The sequence below is a fragment of the Brachyhypopomus gauderio genome, chromosome 2 (genome assembly GCF_052324685.1).
Source record: "Brachyhypopomus gauderio isolate BG-103 chromosome 2, BGAUD_0.2, whole genome shotgun sequence".
Lineage (NCBI taxonomy): Eukaryota > Metazoa > Chordata > Actinopteri > Gymnotiformes > Hypopomidae > Brachyhypopomus > Brachyhypopomus gauderio.
This window is the reverse complement of record NC_135212.1, coordinates 15,994,347-16,005,025: the sequence shown is the minus strand read 5'-3', so window position 1 is coordinate 16,005,025 and position 10,679 is coordinate 15,994,347. Positions and strand designations below refer to the sequence as shown.

At 37.4% G+C, this 10,679-nt stretch overlaps 1 long non-coding RNA gene across 1 annotated transcript; it reads right to left on the bottom strand.

Moving 5' to 3' along the window:
• Positions 1-9,363: 9,363 nt before the first annotated feature.
• On the bottom strand, positions 9,364-10,673 carry LOC143508791 (uncharacterized). Its single transcript, XR_013129471.1, has 3 exons — positions 10,377-10,673; positions 9,992-10,144; positions 9,364-9,457 (listed from the first exon to the last, which is right to left on the bottom strand). It is a non-coding gene; the product is annotated as an uncharacterized LOC143508791 (long non-coding RNA).
• Positions 10,674-10,679: the final 6 nt, after the last annotated feature.

Genomic DNA, 10,679 nt, shown 5'->3' with positions numbered 1-10,679 from the left:
CATGAATTCAGGGATGGTGTTGCAGCCAATCACTGCAACTTTCCTGCAAATTTGACCAATCACCGATGTCGTCTTGATATGACGTCGACAAACTTCCGCCTTACTTGATGAGCGAGGCGAAAGTTTCACACTGGCCAACGAAAATAACGACAAAAGCTTGGGAAAGGCAGTATCCCGGTACACTACATGAAAGTGGGGGTAAACTGTTTTTTTTTTTTTTTTTTGGTTTTTAGTGTTTTGTTTCACAACGATGAGTTCATACATTTCCAACACAATTTCTCAGTGTATACATGTATTTCCAACAAGTTTAACATTTCTAGCACCAGCCCATCCACTCCAAGTGATTTTTCATAGTCTTTTAAGAGATGGAAAGTTCATTTCTGCCACCGAGCTGTTGCACTTCGAGGGATCATTTCAAGAAAGTGAGAGGGATCATTGTGCATTCTCTCCCAAGACCTGTGTTTCAGGGGGCGGGGCATACAAAACTTTATCATTCCTGCCCAAACTATTTCATACCACACAGAAAAAGAAATAAAATCATAGCTTGAAGTGTTAAAACCAGGGGTAAAAGACAGGATAAGAAGCATAATACCCATAGGGAGATCCAAATAAATAAATAAATAAATGGGCAATAAATACATGGGTAAATAAATAGGTAAATAGATAATTAAAATGGATTACTAAATAGAGGAAAACATACAACATTTACTCCCTATTGCAATGTAATCACAACAAAAAACAAAAACAGCGCAACATGCATCGTAATTTTTTTGAAAAACACACAACATCAAACATTTTAGCCCCAACAATCACAAAAAAGGCCTGCGAAATCCTGGTGGGACTGGCTTGCAGCTGATCACGAGAAATCCGACTTTGAAGTTGATGAAAACACGTGTATGGGAGGTAATTCCTGCCAATAATAAAACTGAAATGAAAACACTAAAATGAAAATACCGTTTTGCCATTTCTTTTTCCATACATGTGTGAAAATATGACAAAATTAAAAATAAAATGAAATCACTTAATTTGCAATTTAATGTTTCACTCGAGCACGGGTCATATGTGACAAAAATAAAATTAAAATAAAAAAGGAGGGTTGGCGCTACCTGCTGGTGATTTTCTTTTTCATTTTCCACTTTTCATTTTCATTTTCCACTTTTCTTTTTCGTTTTCAACTTCACCAACGTGCAAATACATGTAAATTAGCAGTAGGTGGAGCTACAACTACAGAACCTCCCGTGAAATCCAGAGAGGGCAGCACACAGCAACATGGCTGACGTTTTACTAGAAACGGCAAATGAGATTGTGAGGTTGGCGAATTGCCAGGACAAAGATTATATATTGCTTAGATGTGAAGTAATCTTAGACAGGCTTGGCGATATCCAAGCTTTCACCAACATGCAGGTTAATACTGTTGTATGTCGGAATATATGTGAAGTGGTAGAACGCTTAAGGTCGATCGGGGACCATGGAAAACCGCCCAGTGCGAGGTCGGCCTAGGTTGGACGTTGCAGAAGAGACGACACTAAAGCTGGTTACTTATTCGCACTTTCAGATTCGTTTGGTTACTTATTTGCAGCTCCTTATTCGGCGGCTGAAGTTGGTTCCTTATTCAAAAAGGTTGTGTTCACGATGCGTTTGCTGTGCACTTTGTTTAAAAGAGATAGATTTTAGATAGATAGGAGCATACATTAAGAGGTTATTGTTTCCCATACTGATTTTGTGAATGTGAAAAAAAATTATAAAATATAATGAAAGCATTCCTTTTGTAAAATGGTTTCTATTTCAAGTTGTTACAATTGTATGCAATTTGTATGTACATGATGATTGAATTCGTCAGCATTTCTAACGTAAGGAAACATATTCTTAGATTTGAAAACTAAAAACACAGAAATGCTGTTCTAGAACACAAATCAATCAGAAGAAGAAATACCAGCACACAACATGGCATATTGAGCAGTGGGCATATAGGTGAACGGATTTAAAGGGGTAGTTTCAGAGACTTATTGAAGGCCTTATTGATGGTGGACCAGAGAAATATCAAATGAATCATAAAGAACAGGTTGCTCCCTAAGAGAGGAACCTGATTTTAGCCTGATCCAACATCATTTAATACCTCAAATCTAACTGGAAACATGGCTTGCTGCATGCCTATAAGGTGCCGGGCCAGGCAAATAACATATGCATCATACATAACAGTATGGCCCGACATCACTCTAACCCTCAGATCTAACTGGCAATATGGAATATTGTGTAATTTTGCACAAGTGAAATGCTGCTATATGCCTCTAATGTCTCAGGCCAGGCAAGTCATATGCATCATACTTAACATGTGCCTATCTTGGATAAACTAGACCAGTTTGTATAATAGTATTACTAATGCAATTAAAATATTATATAATGTTAATAGTGTGTAGAGAAATTTCAACTACATACTTGTAGGCCTTATTCATGTAGAGTCACACAAATGAATACTCAGACACAGAGACCAGGTGTAATGCAGCACGCACTGCGGAGCGAGGAGACAGACACAAACGCTGAGGAGAGCGAGATTTATTACAGGGAATTCCATGGGCAGGCATGGGTCATATCAGGTAGGCTGTCCGAACTAGATAGGTACACAGGCATAATAAACAAAACGGGCAGGGAAACAGAATGGCAGGAACAGACAGAGCAAACTCACCGAACGACGGAATACAAAACTCACAAGGGCACGAATGAACACGATACAAGGAGCACTGGAACTGTAAACAGGTCAAAGACACAAAATCACCGATACCAGACTGGGGAAACACAGGGACTATAAGAACATGGAACTAACAAGACACAGCTGAGGACGATAACGACATGGGCGTGGCAGACAGAGGGAAACCCGGGCAACAGACAAGCTGGGCGGGACCAAAGAGCAGGGAACAACACAGACACGAGGGACAGACACTCCGGATTGACAGCTAGGAGAGGGGGGCGTAGCCCTACATGACACCAGGGGGGTATTCCAAGAAGCGGGGTTAACAAACTCTAAACTTAACCCTGAACTCGGAGTTGTCTTACCCCGATCTGACATACTCAGAGTTTTCGGTTCCAAAACGGCGGATCGGAGTTAAAGTCATCAGGGTCGCTCAACTCTGAGTAGGTTGACCCAGACAGAAGCGCGTTCACGCGTAACTATGAAAGGCATTCTTAATGGAATGCAGATAAATAGGATTTATCATGGACTTAAACGCGAAAATCAGCCGAACATCGTATATATATATATATATATATATATATATATATATATATATATATATATATATATATATATATTAGGGGTGGGCATAGATTAATTTTTTTAATCTAGATTAATCTCACTGAAATCTTGAAATTAATCTAGATTAATCTATATTAAAATGGCTCATATGCGTGCTACCCAAGTAATGACTAAAATTCAGTTTTTGAGATAGGGTTTCTTAATACAGAGGATTAGACCAGGGGCTCATCTCCTGTTTCCAAAATGCATCACTGCTTGAGAAAGCTGTTCTACTTTGATACTTGAAGAAAAAAAACATGCTCAATAAAATGTAGGCTACTCATGTTCAACGGTTTATTCTTCAGTTAAACATGCATTTGTAAGCCTACATACTGTACATTAAAAGGGGTTGATAACATGTTTATTCAGCTAAACATGATATTTGAAATGTAAGCCAACATTTAGTACATTTAACCTCACGGACGTAATTTGGGGGGGACTTTTTCAAAAGCCGGTTTTGGTCCTCTGCAGTTTTAACTGTTAAAAAGAAATATTTAAATAGCGACGAATCTAGCGCTAGGACCATGCAGAAAACGACCGCTCCGAGCTCCGCTCCGGTAACACTTTACGTTCCTAAAAATGAATTTTCCATGAAGCAAACCGGGCGACTTCGTGGCGGCATCCATGTAAGCACACGTACGATTTGTAATTCACAGGTTTGAAAACTCGTTCTCGCCCCTACTGTGCAATTTGGTTAGGAATACAGCCGAGCTAAACTATCAAGTTGAAAGTCATCATAGTTTGTTTACCCATTTTGACCCAGTTCCCAACCCAACTTTAAGAATAAATTAACGGCGATAATTTTTATATCGCCCGATAAGAGTATCAAATTAACGAACGCCGTTAACACCGTTAACGGCCCACCACTAATATATATATATATATATATATATATATATATATATATATATATATATATATATAATAAATTATTAAACTTTTGATACAAAAATCACTGGAACTTTCATGCAAATTGCACAATACAGGTTTATCTGGCCTGCCATCAGTGTGCACTTACATATTGCCATTTAGATCTTTTGGGCCAGGCTAAAATCAGGTTTGTCGTACAGACAGGCACCTGTTATGTATGATTCATATGAGTTTTGCCTGGCCCGACATCATACAGCAAGCCTCTCAATTTCACCTCCTGAATCATGTAACCTGGGCGCAACAATATACAATATGCCATATTGCCAGTTAGATCTGAGGGCTACAGTGATGTCGGCCCAGGCTCAAACCAGGTTTCTCTTACACATAGGAACCTGTTATGTATGATGCATATGTTATTTGCCTGGCCCGGCACCCTAAAGTTATACAGGAAGAACATTTCACCTGTGCGCACAACTGCATGTGTCATGTTTCCAGTTAGATTTGAAGGCTAAAATGATGTAGAGCCAGGCCAAAATCAGGTTTCTCTTACAGATAGTAACGTGGTATGTATGATGCATGTGTTATTTGTCTGGCCCGACACCGTATAGGCATGCAGCAAGCCTCTGAATTTGCCCCTCTGAACCATTTCACCTGTGCGCTTAACTACTCAATATGCCATGTTTCCAGTTAGATTTGAGGTATAAAATTATGTTGGGTCAGGCTAAAATCAGGTTCCTCTCTTAGGAAGCGACCTGTTCTTTATGATTCATTTGTTATTTCTCTGGTCCACCATCAATAAGGCCTTCAATAAGCCTCTGAAACTGCCCCTTTAAATCTGTTCACCTATATGCCCACTGCTCAATATGCCATGTTGTGTGCTGGTATTTCTTCTTCTGATTGATTTGTGTTCTAGAACAGCATTTTTGTGTTTTTAGTTTTTAAAACTAAGAATGTTTCCTTACGTTAGAAATGCTGACGAATTCAATCATCATGTACAAATTGCATACAATTGTAATGACTTGAAATAGAAACCATTTTACAAAAGGAATGCTTTCATTATATTTTAATATATTTTTCTACATTCACAAAATCACTATGGGAAACAATATCCTCTTAACGTATGCTCCTATTTATCTAAAATCTATCTCTTTTAAACAAAGTGCGCAGCAAACACGCATCATGAACACATCCTTTTTGAATAAGGAACCAACTTCAGCTGCCGAATAAGGAGCTGCGAATAAGTAACCAAACAAATATCAAACTGAGAATAAGTAACCAACTTCAGCATCGTCTCTTCGGCAACGTCCAACCTAGACCGACCTTGCACTGGGCGGTTTTCCATGGTCCCCGATCCAGACCTTAACCGTTCTACCACTTCACATATATTCCGACATAACACAGTATTAACCTTGCATGTTGGTGAAAGCTTGGATATCGCCAAGCCTGTCTAAGATTACTTCACATCTAAGCAATATATTATATATCTTGTATAAATAATATATTATATATATATATATATATATATATATATATATATATATAATATATATAATCTCCGTCCTGGGAATTTGCCAACCTCATAATCTCATTTGCCGTTTCTAGTAAAACGTCAGCCATGTTGCTGTGTGCTGCCCTCTCTGGATTTCACGGGAGGTTCTGTAGTTGTAGCCCCGCCTACTGTTAATTTACATGTATTTGCATGCTGGTGAAGTTGAAAACGAAAAAGAAAAGTGGAAAATGAAAAGTGGAAAATGAAAAAGAAAATCAGCCAATCCTCCTTTTTTAAATTTAATTTAATTTTTGTCACATATGACCCGTGCTCGAGTGAAACATTAAATTTCAAATTAAGTGATTTCATTTTATTTTTAATTTTGTCATAATATTTTCTCACATGTATGGAAAAAGAAATGGCAAAATGGCATTTTCATTTTCATTTTAGTGTTTTCCTTTCAGTTTTATTATTGACAGGATTTACCTCCCATAGAAAATAGCCTCGCTGTGTGGCAAATGCTACTTCTACCAAGTACCAAGTGCAAATAGACACTCCGATTTTTATTTTGTCAGACAAGACCCTATTGAATCAGAGATGTTATAACAGAACGTTTTTACATCACCAGTGTAACTATAAACACTGTACATCCCCAAAGTCAAAACTGCTTTTTTTGTTGTTTGTTTTCTTCTGTATTAGAGGCTCTCAAATACAACCAAAATTGTGGAAATATAAGCCTGGAGGTGAATCAATATGTTGGCCCAACTGTCTACTTCACTTTGAGCCCTGAATTATCATTTTCCTATATGTACAACTCAGTGGCGGATGCTGGTCCTGACGGCCAAGCAAAGAAGTCACATCAGTAAGGCAGTTTAGGAAAATTCTGTTTCGTTTAACTGTTTCCTTATGTTTTGCCATTTGATTGCGAGCACCTTCATTGATTGCATGCCTGACTCTCCCCAGGCAACTTAACCTTGCACATGCATTCACGTTATTGCTTTTTTCATGCCTTTTCTATGCCCTGTCAAAGTTGGACAGATCCCCAAAACCCATTTTTGACCAGACAACACATCCCTGAGATGGTTTCATCAAGAGGCATGGCCAAAAGTACATTTTATTTTTTTACTGCACTTCCAGTCAGCTAGCTCACTTTGTCATACCAGGACAGCTGAAAAGACCTGTTACTTTTCCCCGACTAAGCAACGAAATGAGTAGAACTCACAGACCAGGAAGCGTAGAACACTGAACAAAGACCAAAGAGCATTAATAACAAGAGCACAAACTAAGAGCATAATCTATCGAGATTGTTTAGAAATTCATCAGAAATAACTAGATATCTCAAATTCATTTGAGATGCTGTCTATTAATGTAATTAGTCCATCCGTAAATAAAAGTGCATTTTCCTTAACAAATGTATACAGACCACCAGGGCCTTATTCAGATTTCTTAAATGATTTCACAGATTTTGCAGCAAATTTAGCAGTATGTAGTGACAAAATAATAATGGTAGGAGACTTTAACATACATTTTGATAATGTGGAGGATCCACTGACAAGGGCTTTTACTTCTATATTGAACTCTGTCGGCATAATACAAAATGTAGTAGGACCGACACATTATCGAAATCATACCCTAGATTTAATCTTAACGCTGGGTATCGACGTAGATAATATAAATATACTTCCGCAAACCATAGCAATCTCTGATCACTATTTACACTGTAAGCCCGGATAAGTTGAGTTTACTTAAAAATATTAGTAAACCGGTTGCCTTAAAAATTTAAGTAATGTACAATGAAAATGTAAGTCAGTATTACTTAAAATATAAAGTTGTTTTGCCTAAAGGAATAAGTTGAGTTTACTAAAAAATTTAAGTAATGTGCAATGAAAATGTAAGTCAGTATTACTTAAAATATAAAGTTGTTTTGCATCAAGGGTACAATGATTTAACTCTTCTGTAGTATTATCCTAATCGCTTTACCCATTAATTCTACTTAGTATCTTGAGTTCAAGAAATAAAATATTGATTTATATTTTCTTTTCTTTGATTACAAATAGTGAAAGTGACAAAATACTCTTCTGTTCAGTAGTATTTACTTGAAATTACTTATACAGTAATTTACATTTACCACTACTTAGACAATGTACTAAAAAATAATAATAATGAAAATGACTTCTCTGCTGCAAACATTCTGACTTGTAAGTAAAAGAGAACATGCTCACACATGTTATAAATAGCACACAGGAGCAAAAACAAAAACACAGAATTTGGTAGGTGGAACCAAACCTTCTGTAACATAAGAACTAGTTGAAGGACACAAATGATGCTGAGAGTCAGATTTATTGGTAGGAGTAGGAGTTTCCTCCCGTCTCCTAACCAGATCGGCTCGAATCGCTCTTGAACGGCGAGGCATTACATTTACATAAACACTCGGAGCTTCCAGACAACGAAACACTGCGAATGCAACAGTAAAACTCTTAGAGTGTATACTAGTACACAGACTACTTAGATAACACCTCTCAGACACAACAGAGAATACACAAAAGACGAACGGGTTATCGCACAAACAGTAAACAAACACACTCAAAATGGAAAAATACAATAAACCGGAATAACGCCAAACAGACCAGGCGAAAGAAACTAACCTTACTAACGAACAATCAGGGGACAATAACGAGCAGACTCAATATAAAGAGCATAAAACCAAACATAGGACGATCTATGAAGCGACTCGAAAACAAACCTGATAATTTAAACCAAACGCTGAACACACAACGATCAAAGTTAAACACCAAGGGCAGATCCGATATCAAAACACGGGGAACAGAACATACAAACACTAGCAACAGCAAACTCCAAATTGACTCACCAGGAAGGACTGGGCACACGGGAATATAAACCAAACACATCAAGGAATTAAACGTAAACAGCTGATCAAGACTAATAATGGGCGGTATCAAGGGGCGTGACAGGAGAACACTACTAAAGATTCAACTAAAAGACAAAACTAAGGGAAACATGAAGATCTCACATAGGTTGGGGCGGAGCAGACGTTACACCTTCTTGAAATCAGTTTCACACAAGCTGATTTTTTAAAGTCTGAAGTTTGGGTGGCAGTTCACGACTACCAAGGTTGAGCATTACTTGCTGCATGAAGCAGAAAGTGTTTTTCATGCTCTTAGGGTAGTCCAGATGAAGGGCATAGATGAGGCCAAATAGAAGACAGACGGCCTGGGGTAGATTGGCCAAGTTGTCCATCACGTCAATGCCTTCCAATATGATGCTCACTTTACATGAACTTAGATGAGGATCTTGCTGATTGACACAGAGGATTCCCACGGATGTTTCACTATATGACTGTCGTTTACATCCTAACAGAATAAAATGTACAATTAGAAACAATACTAGTTAATGAGCAACAGCAGCAAGAATAAACAAATATAACAATAAATACCCCCTTTTAGCTTAAATGTGTAAAGTTTTTAATTACACATGTTGAAATAAGTGTACATAGTTTGATATATAACAAATCTGTGCAAGCATGTTTTCACTCTTCCATTCAAGTTATTTTAAATTTTGAAGTGAATATAAATAACTGAGGGAAATCAACTAAAAACAGTTGTTTTTGCTACAAAATAGAAAATTAAGTAAAAAAAAGTAAACAACAAAAAACAACATTTAAACAATAAACATTTGCAATAAGTTCAATTACTTACAGAGGATGTCTTGAAGAATGTAGATGGATCATCCCCCAAGATGACTGGTAGCCCCTGAAGACAAAGACTCCTTATATCTGTCGGCTCGGTGGTCTGCAAAGTGTGGAATACAGCAAACTGTAAAAATATTTCTGAGCATTTATTGATGATTTATAGTCCAGGTGTCATGTCACATACCCAGGAGGACCACACTACCCAGAATTCCCTGCGACAGCTTCATCGTTCATATCCTCATTATTAGTTTTCACCTGTGTCTCATTGAGGTCTATTCTTAAACCCCTACTTGCAATTAGATCTTTGCGAAATATTGTCGAATCATTTTTGTAGTAAGCATAACAAGCATTTATTAGTATTTTCTAGTGTATGATTTGTATTTCTAGTGTATTTTTCCCCGGATCGCCTTGACTTTATCTTTTGGATTATGTTTTGGATTGTGCCTGTTACGAGTCTTTGCATTAAAGCTTAGTTTCATCTGCACTTGTGTCATGTATCAACCCTCACACCAGGAGAAAGATAATGGGAAATATCAGGAGAATATATTAAAACAGAATATAGAGAAAATATGAAATGAGAAAAAAGTAACAAAAGATTAAATTGGGAAAAACAGGAATATATTATATCACTCACCTTTGTCTTTCGTAAAAGGTCAGCCAAAAGCTGACCTGCAAGTCCTTTTTTTTTCCTGAAGAGGTCCATCAGCCTTGGTGAGAAATCATCAAGTGTATTGAAGAACTGTTCTCTCAGATTTTTCCCTACTACTCTGGTGAACTCGCAATATACCTGGAAAATAAAACAAAGCAAACTATGCATAAATAGGGTTAAATGTGTCCAATCTATGACCCATTAAATGATGTGTTGCACAATATTAACAAACACAAAGCCATAAAAAATTAACTGAAACTGAACATGAACTCCAAAAATTACTCACAATACAATACAGCATGTTTAGAACACAAAAAAATTATAATCATTTGTTTTAATAGTAATTAAATACATAAACAGTCATACAAACCTGACTTTCTGTGAAAAGTGCTGGCCAGCGATGTACCACTTGGCTGATGGCAGGCTTGTCTCTGATAATTTCTTTTCTCCGAAGAGCAAATGTCACATCCATTTCTTTCCTAACAAGGGATGCATTTGGCTTTGTCTTCATAATTTCCTGGTGCAGAATCTGACAAGCCTCTTCCAGGCTATGGTCATCCATCCCCTCTGGATATTCAGGTAAGAAATTTATTTCCCCCTTCCTTGGTTTCTTGAGGTGAATTCTTGGGAAGGTCACCACTTAAGGTTTGCTTTCCACGCTTACCAGTGTTGA